The sequence below is a fragment of the Vipera ursinii genome (genome assembly GCF_947247035.1).
Source record: "Vipera ursinii genome assembly, chromosome: 1".
Lineage (NCBI taxonomy): Eukaryota > Metazoa > Chordata > Lepidosauria > Squamata > Viperidae > Vipera > Vipera ursinii.
This window is the reverse complement of record NC_139512.1, coordinates 116,218,645-116,235,870: the sequence shown is the minus strand read 5'-3', so window position 1 is coordinate 116,235,870 and position 17,226 is coordinate 116,218,645.

Sequence of the window (17,226 nt, the reverse complement as noted above, 5' to 3'; positions counted from 1 at the left end):
GCACACTAAAAAGCAGAGACATCACCCTGCCAACAAAAGTGCATATAGTCAAGGCTATGGTCTTCCCAGTTGCAATGTATGGCAGTGAAAGTTGGACCATAAGAAAGGCTGAGTGCCAAAGAATTGAAGCCTTTGAACTATGGTGCTAGAGAAGACTCCTGCGAATCCCTTGGACTGGAAGGCGATCAAACGAGTAAGTCCTAGAGGAGATCAACCCTGACTGCTCTTTAGAAGGTCAGATCCTGAAGTTGAAACTCAAATACTTTGGCCACCTAATGAGAAGGAAGGACTCACTGAAGAAGAGCCTAATGCTGAGAAAGGTTGAGGGCAAGAGAAGAAGGGGACGACAGAGAATGAGGTGGCTGGATGGAGTCACTGAAGCAGTAGGCATGAGCCTAAATGGACTCCAGAAGATGGTAGAGGACAGGAAGGCCTGGAGGAACATTGTCCATAGGGTCGCGATGGGTCGGACACGACTTCGCAACTAACAACAACAACAATTTCAGTTTCAAATGTGAAATTATATAAAATAATTATGAATTGTTATGGTTAAAAGTACAAAAAGAGTTAGATAGTTGGAGAAAATTACAATTGTCTTTATTGGGAAGAATTGCAGCAGTGAAAATGAATGTCTTACCAAAATTTTTATTTTTGTTTCAAATGATACCTATACTTAAAAAAAATTCAAATTTGGAAGAATGGCAGAAAGGTATTAATAAATTTGTTTGGGCAGGGAAAAGACTGAGAGTAAAACTTAATATAATGCAAGATATACGTGAAAGAGGTGGTCTTAAAATGCCCAATTTTAAATTATATTATGAGGCTGCGGTTTTATCATCAATTAGTGATTGGTTTAATTTAACACAAGGAAGATTACTGAATATTGAGGGATGTGATTTATTATATGGTTGGCATGCATATTTGTTGTATGATAAGAAGGTGGATAATATCTTTAAAACTCATATATTAAGACATGCTCTGTTGCGAGTTTGGAAAAAATACCGATATAAGTTAAATTATAAAATACCAATTTGGGCAATACCTAAACACGCAATAGAAAATATAAGTGTGGGATTTAAACATGATGTGACTACATATAAAGAAATTCTTAGAATGGAAAGGAATGTATGGCAATTAAAGTCGTTTAATATTTTAAAAGAAGAAAAAAATAGTTCAGACCTGGTTTCAGTATGGGCAGTTACAAGCTAGATGGAAAGAAGACCAGAAAATTGGCATTTCGACAACTGATGAAAATTTGGTAAAACAAATCAGAGATCAAAGTCAAGCGTATATAAGAAGGATATATAATGCATTGATAGAAATAGATTCAGAAACGGAACTTGTTAAAGATTGTATGATAAAATGGGCCCAGAATTTTCAGGAGCCAATAACGATGGATATTTGGGGAAAAATTTGGGTCAGAAATGTAAAATTCACACAGGCACAAAATTTAAGAGAGAATTTTTATAAAATGTTTTATAGATGGCATTTAGATCCGAAAAAATTAGCATGTATGTATCCAAATTATCAGCCTAAATGTTGGATGTGTGGTTGTGATGATGCAACGTATTATCATATATGGTGGACTTGTAAAAAAGTTAAAGCTTTTTGGATTAAAATTTGGTGGAATATGCAGAAAATATTTAAGAAAAAGATAAGGTTTTCTCCACAGTTATTTCTGTTGGGTATTATTACAGATTGTACTGTTATAGAAACCAAATTGATGTTGAATTTAATAACGGCAGCAAGACTTTTGGTATCTCAATATTGGAAGAAGGAGGATCTGCCTACAATAGAAGAGTGGACTTTAAAAGTTTCAAACCTGGCAGAAATGGCAAAAATCTCAGCATATTTGAAAGAACAATCGCAACAGAGATATATTTTGGAATGGAGAAGATGGATCGATTATATTCAGAATAAATATGGGACTAAAAAGTTTCATTTAGCATATGAATAAGTATTAGTATTATAAGATGTATTATTATTTAGTTATTAGTATTTAGTTATCTAGTTATGTTTAAGGCGAGTTAAAGTACGATAGAATTTTAAGTGTTTTTTTAGTCAGTTAGCTTATTTTAGCTTAAGTTTGTAAAAGTTAATATCCTGTATTCAGCTCTGAGAAGTCGGGGGGGAGGGGGAGGGAGGATAAGTGTCGGGGGAGAGGGAGGGAGGGAGTTTATGTTTTTAAAATGTATTTTAAAACTTTTCAATAAAAAAAAGAGCGTTTTCCAGAACGGCCACAAAGTGAGGACTTTGTTCCAGGTTCCATCCACGGACTGCAAACCGGCAGCCAGGCTGATCAATCCATAGGCTCTGAGGTTCCTAGCAGCCAGAGCAATGGGGAGGTGGCTGTAGGGGGGCAAAGCCCAGGAGTGCAACATGGGGCCCCTGACAGAGAAAGCCAGCCAGAACACTACAGCCACTGTGCTAACTCTGTGGAGCGATTGGACTTTTGGGTGGGCCGACCAGAAAGGGCCAGCCAGAGAATTCCGAGTCAGCCTGACTCGCTTGAACATATGGACCCTGGTCTACCCAACCTGGCGGGCAAGCTGGTAGGCCAGGGAATGCCTGACTCTCCCAGGCATTCCACGAGGGTTCGCAAGCCTCCTGCATATCTACAAGATTTTGTTCCAAAATAACTGAGCTATAATGTTGTATGTGTCATTGTTGTGCTGCTAGCCAGGAGAGTCACTGTATTAGCCAGTATGGAAAAATGTGTACAATGCATATAACCTTGTATCTCTGTAAAACTTGTAATTGCTGTAATCATTCCTTGTTGTTATAATGTGTGTACATTCTAGGGGGGAGGCTTTGTCTTGCTAAGGGATATCACGTGGGGTTAATTGCTGGAAGGTTGCTCAAGCAGGGAAGCTGGCTAACAGCTCCCAGCTCCTCAGACAACCCGTCTCCAGTGCCGCCATTGGCTGCCTCTAGGGCGGCAATAGGTTGCTTTAAACCTATTGGTTGCCACCTAGAGGCCTGGGTATAAATTGCTGCATTCGCAGCCCTGTTTCTCAGTTCAGTTCCTGTAACCAAATAAACAATGATCTTTGCTGAACTCACTCGCCTCGTCTCGTCAATCAAGCAACGAACCCAGTATTTAACACTGCACATGGCCTCTTGTATTAAAGGTGCTTCTGTCTACACTTAGTCATGGGACTTTTCTCACTATTAGTTGCCCTTTGTTACAGAGCATGCCATGGAAGGCATTTATCATTCCAGTTGCCATACGCCCTACAGATAAGCCAAATGTTTCTCAAACTGCATCCATGACCACAGCTTCACAATTCTTTTCTGCCTTAGGCAGAAAACATTCAGATATACATGTTATGAACATGCCTATAGAATTGAATATTCTGTTCCCTTCTTCCTTCCTTTATCCTTAAATGCACTAGTGGTTTCATATATGCATCTTGCACCTAAAAAGCATTTGTAAAATTGGTCTAAGGTTTCTTCTTGAAGGGAGAGTAGATTCACCCAGATGCAGCTTATTTCCAGATATAACAACTTCCAGAGCCAAGCAACCATCACTGTATTAAAATAACTGTGTAATAAAATATCACTTCAATATAAATGATCTAAATAAATCACTGGTGTAGAAATAACGTGACTCAAAATTATGCTTGAACAAACCACTGTTAACTGTAAATATTTATATATTCCCTTTTAGTGTAAACTCAATCCAGGCAAACCATTTCATTTTCTGATAAGGTCTAAGCAGAGCTTCAGGGGTAATACCAGCATTTTTAAATGCTGGACTAGAAGTGTTACTAATGTTATGTACTGGGCTTTTGGAATATCACCACGTGCTTTGCTGGAGAACTAACGGTTCTCCAGCAATTCAGACAGGACGTCTCCAGTCCTGCTATTGGTCAACTTTGGGCGGCAAGTATAGCTTCAATCCAATTGGTTAATACCATAGGGCCTGGCTATATATTGAGGCAGGGTGACTCCAATCTCTCAGTACAGTTTCTGCTTAAATAAAGTATGTGTTTGTCTGTACTCCTCTGCGTGTTCTCGTTCCTGCATCAGAGCCCATGACATAATAGTGGCGACGAGGATGGGATCCTGCTTCTCCGCCTGAGGGCTGAAGTCACGAGGGGCGGCATTACTCGCTGGAGGGAAGAGGCATCTTCCCCTGCCCCTCTCTAGCTGGCTAATAAACTACGCTAGCGGCCGCTTGCTCAGAGGAAGCATTCCCTGAGACTAGAAGCAGGATCCAACAGCAGCACAGGAATTGAGGAAAAATGCCCAAAGTCAGCAAACTCAGAGAATTCGACATCAAACATCCAGAAGATTGGCCGTCTTACCTCTCACAGGTAGAAAATTACCTACGAGCTAACCAGATAGCAGAGGAAGGCATAAAAGCTGCGACGTTGCTGTGTGTATGTGGGCCAGCGACTTTCGATTTAGCTGAGAACCTCTTCGCACCAACGCCCATTGAAGCAGTATCTTTTGCTGACCTGAAGAAGAAGCTGACCAGGCATTTCCAGCCAAAAAGGTCGGAGATGGCCTGGCGGTTTAAATTTGACCGAGTGCAGCTTCCCAGTGAGACAGCATCCAAGTTTATCGTGGGCCTAAGGCAGGCCGCACGTCTCTGCAAATTTTTGAATTTAGAGGAGCACCTGAGAGACCGACTCGTCTGTGGACTGAGAGACAGAACCTTGCAGCAAAGGTTATTTGCCAGACCAAACCTCACATTCGCTGAAGCACAAGATGAGATCATGGCTGATGAAGCAGCCGGAGGTGCAGTACAAACTGTACAGCCCACCAAAACCCCAAAGACAGAAGTTTCCGTCCAGCACGAGGTCGTCATTTGCAGCGGAAAATCATCAGAAGAACCCAAAATCAACAAGCTCCAGAGATGGTCTATATTTTTGGCTGCTTACAGATTTAAGTTAGTTCACAAACCTGGAAAGGAAATGGGCCATGCAGATGGCCTCAGCAGATTACCATTGCCACTAATGGATCCTGATCCAGCCCCTGCTGCTAAAATATTGTCTATTCAGGATTTACCTGAGTTTCCCCTCCATGCTGGGGATATTGCTGCTGAGACTGCTACAGATAAACTTCTGAGCAGAGTATTGTCATGGGTACACACGGGCTGGTCAGAAAAGAGTCCAGGCCCTGAGTTCCAAAGTTATTTTGTCAGGAGACATGAATTGTCTGCACACAAGGGTTGCATATTATGGGGCAACAGAGTTATTATTCCCACATCATTGAGGGACAGAGTCTTACATTTCTTACATGAAGGCCACCCAGGCATTGTACGGATGAAAGCTTTGGCTAGAAGCTACCTTTGGTGGCCTGGCCTGGATAAGGCTGTGGAGGATCAAGTTCATGGTTGCTATACCTGTCAGAGGTCTAGGCCTGAAATGCCTCAGGCCCCAGTTCATAGGTGGGAGGAAACACATACACCCTGGTCCAGGGTTCATATAGATTACGCTGGGCCTTTTCAAGGACAGCTTTTTATGGTAGTAGTGGATAGCCACTCAAAATGGCTGGAAGTAGTTCCAGTCCCTAATATGACTACTGCTAGGACCATCCAGGTGCTGAGAAAACTCTTTGCAACACATGGGTTGCCTGATGTTTTGGTTTCTGATAATGGGGCTCAATTCACTGCTGCTGAGTTTCAGGCTTTTCTCAGAGCTAACCTCATCAAACATGCTACGTCTGCACCATTTCACCCCTCTACGAATGGACAAGCTGAACACATGGTGAGGACAACAAAGGAGGCGCTCAAGCGCATCATCACAGTTGACTGGCATCACAGACTGGCAGATTTCTTGCTCTGTCAACACACTACACCCTGCACATCTACAGGAAAAAGTCCTGCTGAGCTTCATTGGGGACAGCGATTAATTACTAAACCGGACAGGTTGCATCCAGACAGAGTGGCATTCGAATCCTCTAAACCAAAACCCCCAAGGGGGCTGTAAACAGGTGATTGGGTTTGGGCCAGAAATTGTGGGCCTGGAAACTTGTGGGTTCCTGGTCAAGTGGTCAAAGAATCTGGACCCCTATCTTACAAAGTGGGGCTGGAGGGAGGGCGACTGGTCAGAAGACATATTGACCAACTTAGAAAAAGAGTCCCAGAGCGGTCACTAAGTGAGGACTATGGCACAAGTCCCTCCCGAGGTCCTCAAGCTGGCATCCAGGCCAGCTCACACCAGTACCACCAGGGTTTTCCTTCCTCAGTGGAACTTGATCCGGAAGAGGAATATGGCAGCTCAGAAGTGCAACATGGAACCCCTGACCGGGTAAACCAGCCGAATGTCAGCAACCGTTGTGCCTACTCTGCTAAACAGTCAGACTCTGGGGTCGGCCCACTGGAAGAGGCCAGCCAGAGTATCTCAACTCCCCTGGACACAGGAGCTCAGGGGGACAATGGTCTACCCAGCCCAATGGGTGAGTTGGTAGACCACAAGGTGACTAGAACCCCTAGGCATTCATCGAGACCACATAAAACCCCAGCATATCTTAAAGACTATGTTGTAAAATAAAGTTATGTGTAATTGTATGACAATTTGCCACTATCTACAGAAATTGGGGGTGCATTGTAACTGCTGTAAAACATGCTCATTGAGACATTGTTTTATCTCTTGTAGTATGTTGCATAGACATATCGTTCTTTAATTTCCTTGTAGTCCACTCTACTAGGCACGTCTGAGAAGGTCACGTAAGGATTTCTAGCTACCTTAGCTTTACAAAACATCACAATTATTATTGTTTAATATTATTTTAGTTGGCCCTCGACAATTGTCAAGGGTATTATAGTCTGATCCTAGGAGGGAGGGGTGTTATGTACTGGGCTTTTGGAGTATCACCATGTGCTTTGCTGGAGAACTAACGGTTCTCCAGCAATTCAGACAGGACGTCTCCAGTCCTGCTATTGGTCAACTTTGGGCGGCAAGTATAGCTTCAATCCGATTGATTAATACCATAGGGCCTGGCTATATATTGAGGCAGGGTGACTCCAATCTCTCAGTACAGTTTCTGCTTAAATAAAGTATGTGTTTGTCTGTACTCCTCTGCGTGTTCTCGTTCCTGCTCATCAGAGCCCACGACATAATAACTAATATAAGTGCCACTATCAAATCACCTAATAACCTACCAATGTCCAAAGGTCCAGATACCACCCCAGAGAAAAAGTATTATCTCTTGACAGGAGAAAAGTGAAACAGAAGCTGTAATATTACATAGAAGTAGGTGTTAGTAAAGAATGCTTCAACCCTGCTTCATAATGATAATTGTTTAATTATGAAAGACAAAGGGAAATGGTCTACTTTCAATGATGACAAATTATTTATACAGAAGGAAACACTTTCTTCACCCCATATAAATCCTCCTCCTCCTCCTCCTCTTCCTTCTGAAATCTGGCTGCAAAGTCTAGTTAAAACATCTCTTTCAGAGCTTGCATAATGTTTGAGATGTCATAATAGCAAGACACATGGACAAAGGGTGGATTGCATGTTTGACATATTTTTGCAAGAACAGAAGATGAGTCAGAGAGACCATGTTTGCAGAAGATTTTGAATGGAAACAATGACTGGTTTGGTAGAAACAAATCCCAGTCGTAAGCTGTGAGAAGTTAGATGTTGTTTTTCCACTCATGGTGATAAAATAATACAAAACTTTGTTAAATTTTGAAATTGTGAAAAAGAAACAGTATATTTCAACACAGTCATGATCAGAAGGAGAAAAAGTGACATTAAACTGTAGATAACTCTTGAGATTTATGAAAACATGCATCCCTGAATCTATGTGCATACTGCACATACTTTGTGGGCTTTGCTGAAATGAACCAGGTATAGGATCAGAGATGAAAAAAAATAACATACTGAAGCTAAAGAAGGTGCTTCTGCAGTTAAACCAAGATATGAAGTTGTAGAAACAAAGGCATTAATAGATCTTCATGCTATTTCAAAAACAACCCATGTCAAAAGGCTACTTGCAAGAGATACTCTAGAAATTCTGGAAATTGAAGTCTACATACATATTTTAAAGAGGAATTTGGCTGAGGAATTCTGGGAGTTGAAGTCACAAGTCATAAAAGGGCCAAGTTTGAAGACTCCTGCCCTAAATCATGTGCAGGACCTAGTGAGAGATGAAAATGACAGAAGTGACAAAAAGAAGCCCACGGAAGGGTTGAAAACTGCCATGGAAATTACCTTTTAGCCACATTTCATTTCAAAAGAGGCAATATTTCAAAAATGAGGAAATTGGTAGAAAGGAAGTAAAAAAACATGTCAACATAATATGAACTAAGAAAGTATAACACAATCACCAGCATGTTTAATGAGCAATGTCAGGAGAACTGTTAGATACATGGAAACACTCAAAAAATCATTTCAGAAAATGGAAGTTTGGTCAAATGCAGGTAATAAAAACAGCATAGGTATGAACAAAAGAAAGGCAAGTAGGCAATAAGGATTTTTTAAAAAAATGATTTTGAAGAACTTGCTGACATATTCATTAATAATAATGACTTCATTGTTTCATTAAATATCTCAGAGACAGAAACAATCAAATGAGGCATTTGGACTTTGGATACCAATGGCTTACTAAGGTGGGTGAGATAATTGTATTCATCCATTACAGAAAATATGAGATAGAGTCTGAGAACCCGAGGCTGGAATCATAAATTACATTAAACCAAGTGTCTGACTGGATTAGCACAAAATACTAAACCATAAACTATGGGTTAAACCAGAAATGCTAGATTCATACCACATAGTTAGCTAATATGAAACAAACCATGCATCCATGTATATATGAATTCTTAAGATGAAAATAACTTCACTAATAACATTTAAAACCAGACTTCCGGTGGCTGCGCGGCGCCGGAGACAGCCTTCCCGGGCTGCCCGCGGCTCAGCTGAGTAATTTTCGCCCGAAACAGCGCCGATCAGCTGTTCGGGCGAATTTGAAGCCCCCTCCTCGGGAGAAGAGGAGGGGGTGAGGCCCCAGGTAGGGGTCGAGTTCTACGGGGCCGCCTGAGCTTGTAGCTTGGGCGGCTGAAGGATCGAACTCCCCCGTAGCCTGGGTCGCTCCCAGCTGGTCAGCGTCTCTGCTCCGGATTTCTTGGAGCAGAGCCAGGCGTCTGCGACCACCCCTGCCTGAAGGAAGGACTATGGAATAAAGGGAGCAGGCAGAGCGGTACAAGAGGAAAAGGTGAAGAGGATTATTTTATTTTACTCTCGAGCTTGATGAACTTTTTTAAACTTAAAGTGAAAGTGCGTCACAATTGAAAGTAAAAGATGGCGGCTAAACCTCCCCCTAAAACTCTTCGGAGTGCTGGAACTTCTCCGGTGCAACAATCATCATTGCAGGCGTTGCATCCTCCTGATGTATTGACACCGAAGGATTTACAAGATGCTCTTGAAAAACATGCCCAGGTAATTCTGGAATCAATGGGTGATAAATTTGCACAGATGGAGGAGAAATTGGAGAAATTGGAGGAGAGAATGGAAGAGGATGGAACAGAAGTTCAGTGTGATGAAGGTAGACATTTTGTCTTCAGTGCATAAAGTGGCTGAATGTGTGGAAGATTTGGATGAAAAAGTGGAAGATTTGACTCAAAAGAATGCCATATTAGAAGCAAAAGTTTTGGAGAATGAGGATTTAAGAGACAAAATGGATAAAGAATTGAGTCTTGCTCAATATTACCAGATGCAGTTTGCTGTTAGAATCAGAGGTTTAAAAGAGAATATTAAGGAAGATCTAAAGCAGCTGGTCTCTGAGGCTCTCGAAGTGGTATTGAATCAGCCAGCATCTGAAATAAAAGGAGGCTTGGACAAAGTGTTTCGTGTGAATTCATGGATTGCCAGACAGAGAAAGCTGCCTAGAGATGTGGTGGTTTATTTTGCAAAAAGGGAAACTAGAGATGAAGTTATACAAGCTGCCTATGATACTAAAGTTGTGATTGCTGATCAAGAAGTTTTGGTTCTAAAAGAAATTCCTCCAAAGATTTTAAAGAGAAGGAAGGATTTTACATTTCTTGTGCAAGAGCTCAAGCAACGAGATATAAGGTTCAGATGGGAGATCCCAGTTGGGTTGATGGTGATGCATGAAGGTAAAAGGTACCGTCTGGTTACTGTGATGCAAGCGCGTGATTTTTACAATAATGTTTTAAAAGCAACCCCATTATCACTTTTGGAAGCTGCAAAGGGATCTGGAGAAGGAGAACATCAAGAGGCTGAAGATGGACAGACAGAGGAGAATGGTGCTGGAGGAGATCAAGCTACAACTTCCTTGGATGATCCTAGAGAGCAGAGGGTGACGCGTGCTGCTTTAAAACGATCAAAAAAGATAAAAGAACAAGATCAGCAGAAGTCTATGGAAATTCCACAACGTACTTACAGCCAAGCAGTGGGAGGAGCACGGCCTAAAAAAGATAGTCCTATCAAAGCAGTGCTCCAAGAGCTTTGGGATGATATGCATGGCAACTAAATTCTTAACCTGGAACGTTAATGGACTAAATTCACCACAGAAGAGGAAGAAAGTTTTTCAATATTTAAAACAATTCAAGATAGATGTTATATGTTTGCAAGAAACGCATATTAGGGTTGTGGATCAAAAGTATTTATCGAACTCAAGGTTGGGTACGCAATTTGTCGCTTCTGTAATGAATAAGAAAAATGGAGTGGTTGTTTATGTTAAAAGTGCTCTAACAGCAAACTTAATCGAAGCAGATAAGCATGGAAGATACGTTATGATAGAGTTGCTGCTAGAAGGTAAAAAGACGCTTTTAGTTGGATTATATGCTCCTAATCAACAACAAGCTGACTTTTTTAGTTTACTTCATACAAAGCTTACCCAGTTGGATTATAAATCTTTTATTTTTATGGGGGACTGGAATGGTGTTTTGGATGTACAGATGGACAAGGCTGGAGCTTTTAAGCGCATTCCAAGTCATGCTAGACTGCCTAAATCTTTTTTTGAAATGAAGGATGACTTGGAACTGCGAGATATTTGGCGCGAGAGACATTTGCAGGAAAAGGATTATACTTTTTATTCCGACAGACATCAATCTTTTTCCAGGATCGATTTTATTTTGTTGACTAATGATTTTTTTTTAAGGACTAAAAAGGTGAAGATTTGTGCAAGAACTATTTCTGATCATAGTCCAGTTTGGCTAGAGATTGATAAGGAGAATAGAGACAGGCGCTCGTGGTGCGTAAATGAGAATTTGTTTAGAAATCAGAGAAATGTGGAAGAATGCAAACAGCGGATGAAGGATTTTTTTGAAATTAATATGAATAAGGGCACTTCTATGGACATGGTTTGGGATGCTAGCAAGGCCTATATGAGAGGGGTGTTGATATATATGAACAATAAACATAGACGTGCTGTGGAAGCTAGGAGGAAAGAACTGGAGAATGAAATAAAGGAAAAAGAAAAGGCTTTGATTTTGAATTCAGAGGATGTGAAGACTAAGGAGGCTATTAAACTGTTAAGAGGACAATTTGATAAATTAATGGCTGACCAAGTGGCAACCAATTTGCGGTTTGCCAGGCATAATACTTTTTGCAACGCTAACAAACCAGGTAGATGGTTAGCTTATAGATTGAGGAAAAAACAAAGGGCTTCTAATATAGACAAAATTGAGTATAAAGGAAGGGTTGTGTTTCAACAGGATCTTATCAAGGATGCTTTTGTGGATTTTTATTCTAAATTATATGCTAAGGAGAAGATTAATGAAAAAGATATTGATATATATTTGGAGAATGCTAGCATCCCGGTTCTTACGCAAGTACAAAAAGAGGAGATTAATCAATTAATTACAGAAGAAGAAATTTTTACAGCAATTAAGGAATTGAAGGTGGATAAAGCACCAGGTACGGATGGTTTGTCTGCGGCTTACTACAAAAATTTACAATTAGAGATGATGAAACCGTTAAAGGAACTGTTCCAGACAATCCAGAGGGGGGGAAAGGTGCCACCGTCTTGGAGAACAGCTTTTATTTCTTTGATTCCGAAGGAAGACCAAGATGCTACTCAAGTTAAAAATTATAGACCGATATCGCTTTTAAATACAGATTACAAGATATTTGCTAAGGTTTTGGCTAATAGACTGATGAGGGTTCTGCAACAGTTGATTCATGGGGACCAAACGGGGTTTATTAGTGGTAGGCAAATGAAAAATAATGTGAGGCATATAGTTGATGTGTTAGAGTTTTTGGAAAGGAACAACCAGATCCCTGCGGCGCTAATTTTTCTAGATGCTGAAAAAGCTTTTGATCAATTGAATTGGCAATTCTTGATGAAAGTTTTAGACAAAATGGATTTTGGGGAAAATTTTTTACAACCGATTAGGGCATTATATCAAAAACAAACTGCCCGAATTATAGTTAATAATAGTCTGACAGAAGCATGTAATATTGAGAAGGGCACAAGGCAAGGGTGTCCGTTATCGCCCTTGTTATTTGTGTTAACATTAGAGATATTATTGGTTAAAATACGGAATTCGGAAAAAATTAAGGGGATACAAATTAGAGATCAGGACTATAGATTGAGAGCATTTGCAGATGATCTGGTTGTTACAGTGACCCAGCCAGAGAACTCTGTTGTGGACCTGATGGAGATAATAACACAATACGGGAAGGTTTCTGGATTTAAAGTTAATATACAGAAAACCAAAATTTTGGCCAAAAATATGACAGTTTCGCAAAAGGCTCTCTTAGAAGGATTAACTGGATTTGAGATTGTTAAAAGGGTTAAATATTTGGGGGTGCTTTTGTCGCCCTCTAATACAAAGTTATATAAAAATAATTATGAAAAATTATGGGGGAAAATTCAAAAAGAATTGGAGAGTTGGGAAAAATTGCAATTGTCTTTGTTGGGACGGATCGCAGCAGTGAAAATGAATGTCCTAAATTTTTATTTTTATTTCAAATGATACCGATTCTTAAGAAAGATTCTAATTTGGAGGAATGGCAGCGAGGTATCAATAAATTTGTTTGGGCAGGGAAAAGGCCACGAGTTAAACTTAAGATTATGCAGGATACTCGTGAGAGAGGTGGTCTTAAAATGCCCAATCTTAAACTATATTATGAAGCTGCTGCGTTAGTAGGAATAAGTGATTGGATTAATTTGACACAAGAGAGATTATTAAATCTTGAGGGCCACGACTTGTTGTTTGGCTGGCATGCATATTTGTTGTATGACAAGAAGGTAGACAACGTGTTTAGAGTGCATATTTTAAGACAGGCATTGTTGAGAGTTTGGAAGAAGTATAGACATAAGCTAGATTGTAAGATACCACTGTGGGCAATTCCAAAACACGCAATAGAAAATATACATGCTGGATTCAAACATGATGTGACTACGTACAAGGAGATCCTAAGCTTGGAAAGAAATGTTTGGTGTTTGAAATCATATAGCCTCTTGCGAGAAGAGAAGGTTGTTCAAAATTGGTTTCAATATACTCAGTTACGGGCCAGGTGGAAAGAAGACCAGAAAAATGGTTTTACAATGACTGATGAAAATTTGATAAAGCAAATCAGAAATCTGGGACCAGCACATATTAAACGGATATATCTTGCGTTGATAGAGATTGATTCAGAAACAGAACTTGTTAAGGATTGTATGATAAAATGGGCCCAAAACATCCAGGAAGTTATTACAATGGACACGTGGGAAAAGATTTGGGTGAGGAATGTAAAATTTACACAAGCTCAAAATCTAAGAGAGAATTTTTATAAAATGTTTTATAGATGGCATTTAGATCCTAAAAAGCTTGCAAGTATGTATCCGAATTATCAGCCTAAATGTTGGAGGTGCGGTGATGAAGACGCAACATATTTTCACATATGGTGGACTTGTAAAAAGGTTAAAGCCTTTTGGATAAAAGTCTGGTGGAACATGCAGAAGATTTTTAAACAGAGGATAAAGTTTTGCCCGCAACTTTTTTTGTTGGAAATAATTACAGATGCTACAGTTGTGGACACTAAGTTGATGTTGAATTTAATTACGGAAGCAAGACTTTTGATAGGTCAGTACTGGAAGAAAGAGGAACTGCCGACTACAGAAGAGTGGACTTTAAAGGTTTCCGACCTGGCTGAGATGGCGAAGATTTCGGCCTATTTGAAAGATCACTCGCAAGAACGCTATATTATGGAATGGAGAAAATGGATTGAGTTTATCCAGAACAAGTATAGGGTTAAGAAATTTTATGTAGCATTTGAATAAGTCTTCTTTCTTTTTTTCTTTTTCTATTTTGGTTTTTCTATATATATTTAATATTACTAAGGTTTGTTTTATCCTATATAAGCTAGAGAGTGATGGATTTTAGAGTTTATGGTTGTTAGTATATGGTTGTTTATGATTGTTTTTTTTATATATACCTTGTATTTAGCTCTGGGAAGTCCGGGGGGGGAGGGGGGGAGGGGGGAGAGGTAGGGGGGGAGGGAGAAGGGAGGGGGAGGGGGGATTTTTAAAGAAAAAATTGTATGTTAAAACTTTTCAATAATAACATTTAAAACCAAGCAAATAGTGACATCTATATTTGAGTTCACACTTATTCCAAATGTGAAATTGCTAATTTTTTAACTAATATCTTTTACGTGCCTTAAAATTTAACTGGTCGGTTGGTTGCTGCCTTCTTTTTTTTAAAGTCCTTTTATAGGAAGATTGAAAAGTAGCATACAATTGGGAACTTCATTCATTTATGACTTACCAGTTAATAATAAATTGTACAACCATACCTGGAATATTATGTGCAGATCTGTTTAAATCCGCATGCTACTTGGTTGCTGAAATTCTAATTTGAGTCTTTCCCATGAATGATCATAGTAGGAACAGAATGGAAGGCCATTTATCCTGTTCTAAATGAGTACCATAGCCGATTTCTAGAGAATGCTAATGAAGCTTAACATTAGTGATATAGGGTCTGAAGTGGTATAGGGCAGGGGTAGGCAACCTTGGCTCTTTTATGACTCATGGACTTCAACTCCCAGAATTCCTGAGCCAGCATAACTCAGCTTGGAAACCTCTCTTTTCCCTCAGCATGGCTGGCTCAGGAACTCTGGGAATTGAAGTCCATGAATCATAAAAGAGCCAAGGTTGCCTACCCCTGGTATAGGGTCTCCTGCTTGAGCAGGGGGTAGGACTAGAAGACCTCCAGGGTGCTTCCAACTCTGTTATTCTGTTGTTGTATTTTCCTTTAGAAGCCATGTGCTGGGGGATAATTTTCTGGTCTATTTTTATCCTCAGATATAACTATGCAATAGTCCACTGGTAATTGTATCACTCTTATGCCCAGCTGATCTGCACATCTTCCCGCTATTATAGTTTGTAAGCCATGGATTATGGATGAACATGGGATGATCTCAAATGCAAGCGTAGCAGCAGCAGTTACCTTCTAAAGCTAATTGGCTTAATGGATGAAGACTCCCAGAAGTTTATAACTTCATGAGGACATTCAAGAGTGTTGCCGGTCTAGAGGAGGAGTTGCCCCCGTGTGCAGAAGAATCAAGAATCTTTTGCAGGAGAAACAAAAATATTTCTTATAGCACGGTGAAGACAGATACATTCACTTTTATAAGCTTTTGTGGATCACAGCCATTTTGTTTAATGCAGCTGAGAAAGTGGCCCTTTCATGATATAAAGATAGCATAAGAGTATTGGTTGTAATACTTGAAAACTATCTAAATAAATGCTAAACACAGTGTTCTACTTATAATCTTTTTAAGGATGTTTTGGCTTACAAAAGCCACACCCGTGTATCCATTATTTATTGTCTAATCCAGGGGTTAGCAACCTGAAACAATGAAAGAGCCACTCGGAACCGGTTCCCTCACAAAAGGAAAAACTGGGAGCCGCAAAAAAATGCGTGCGCATGCGTGTACATGAGCGCATGGGCAGAACAGGGTTTGACTGAAGAGTGGAGCCAAGGCGAGATATGCACCTACCCTGCATATTTGAATTGATTGGTTGAACTTTTTTAGTCCCACTTTTTTTTTTGGACTGCACATGGCAGAGGACTGGGAGCCGCAGGAGACGGCTGAAAGAGCTGCATGTGGCTCCGGAGCCGCAGGTTGCAGACCTGTGGTGTAATCCATAATTGACTGGGTTTATGCAACATGCTAAAGCCAAACCAAACCAATCCCTTTATGACATGTCCTTGAATGCACCAACATAGCCTGCTAGCCATTTCTAGAGGAAATGTCCTCCTAAATTTTCATCTTCATCTCTTCCCTCACCCACTCCTTAGCCATTCCAGTTTTAAAGTAGTATTTACTGTCTTCTCTTGGCAAAAGACTTCCAAAGAAATAATTTCTGACACTTTGTGTACAATATTGGTGCTGGCACCTATCAAGAATATTTTAAGTGCTAGTAGAATAAAGGGGTTTCAAGACTTTGGAGGAACTTGAGAAATTCAACAGGGAGTTATGTGAAAAATCAGATCAAGAACAAGTGAACATGCTTGTGCAGAGAAATAAGAAAAGGAGGAACTGGTGCTGGATTTGCTACATGAGAAGAGATTTAATACATATAATTCAGACATGTCAAACTCGCAACGTCATGTGACATTGTGCGATGTATCGGGACTGTTTTGCCATTGCCGGAAATGGGGTGGGTATGATGCGTCTGGCCCGCAGGCCGGCAATTTAACACCCCTGAATTGAATAGAAATATAAATCATGGATATATCATAGCATTTTGTTACATGTTTGCAACCAAGGATCATAAAGTGCAAACTGGATATACACATTTGAATGATTATGAGACGTGAAGATTTTTAGCGTGCTGTTAGTACTCTTCACTGAAGTTATTTCCATATAAAAATCTGTAGCCTATATAGATAAAATGGATTTTGGGGAAAATTTTTTACAACCGATTAGGGCATTATATCAAAAACAAACTGCCCGAATTATAGTTAATAATAGCCTGACAGAAGCATGTAATATTGAGAAGGGCACAAGGCAAGGGTGTCCGTTATCGCCCTTGTTATTTGTGTTAACATTAGAGATATTATTGGTTAAAATACGGAATTCGGAAAAAATTAAGGGGATACAAATTAGAGATCAGGATTATAGACTAAGAGCATTCGCAGATGATCTGGTTGTTACAGTGACCCAGCCAGAGAACTCTGTTGTGGACCTGATGGAGATAATAACACAATACGGGAAGGTTTCTGGATTTAAAGTTAATATACAGAAAACCAAAATTCTGGCCAAAAATATGACAGTTTCGCAAAAGGCTCTCTTAGAAGGATTAACT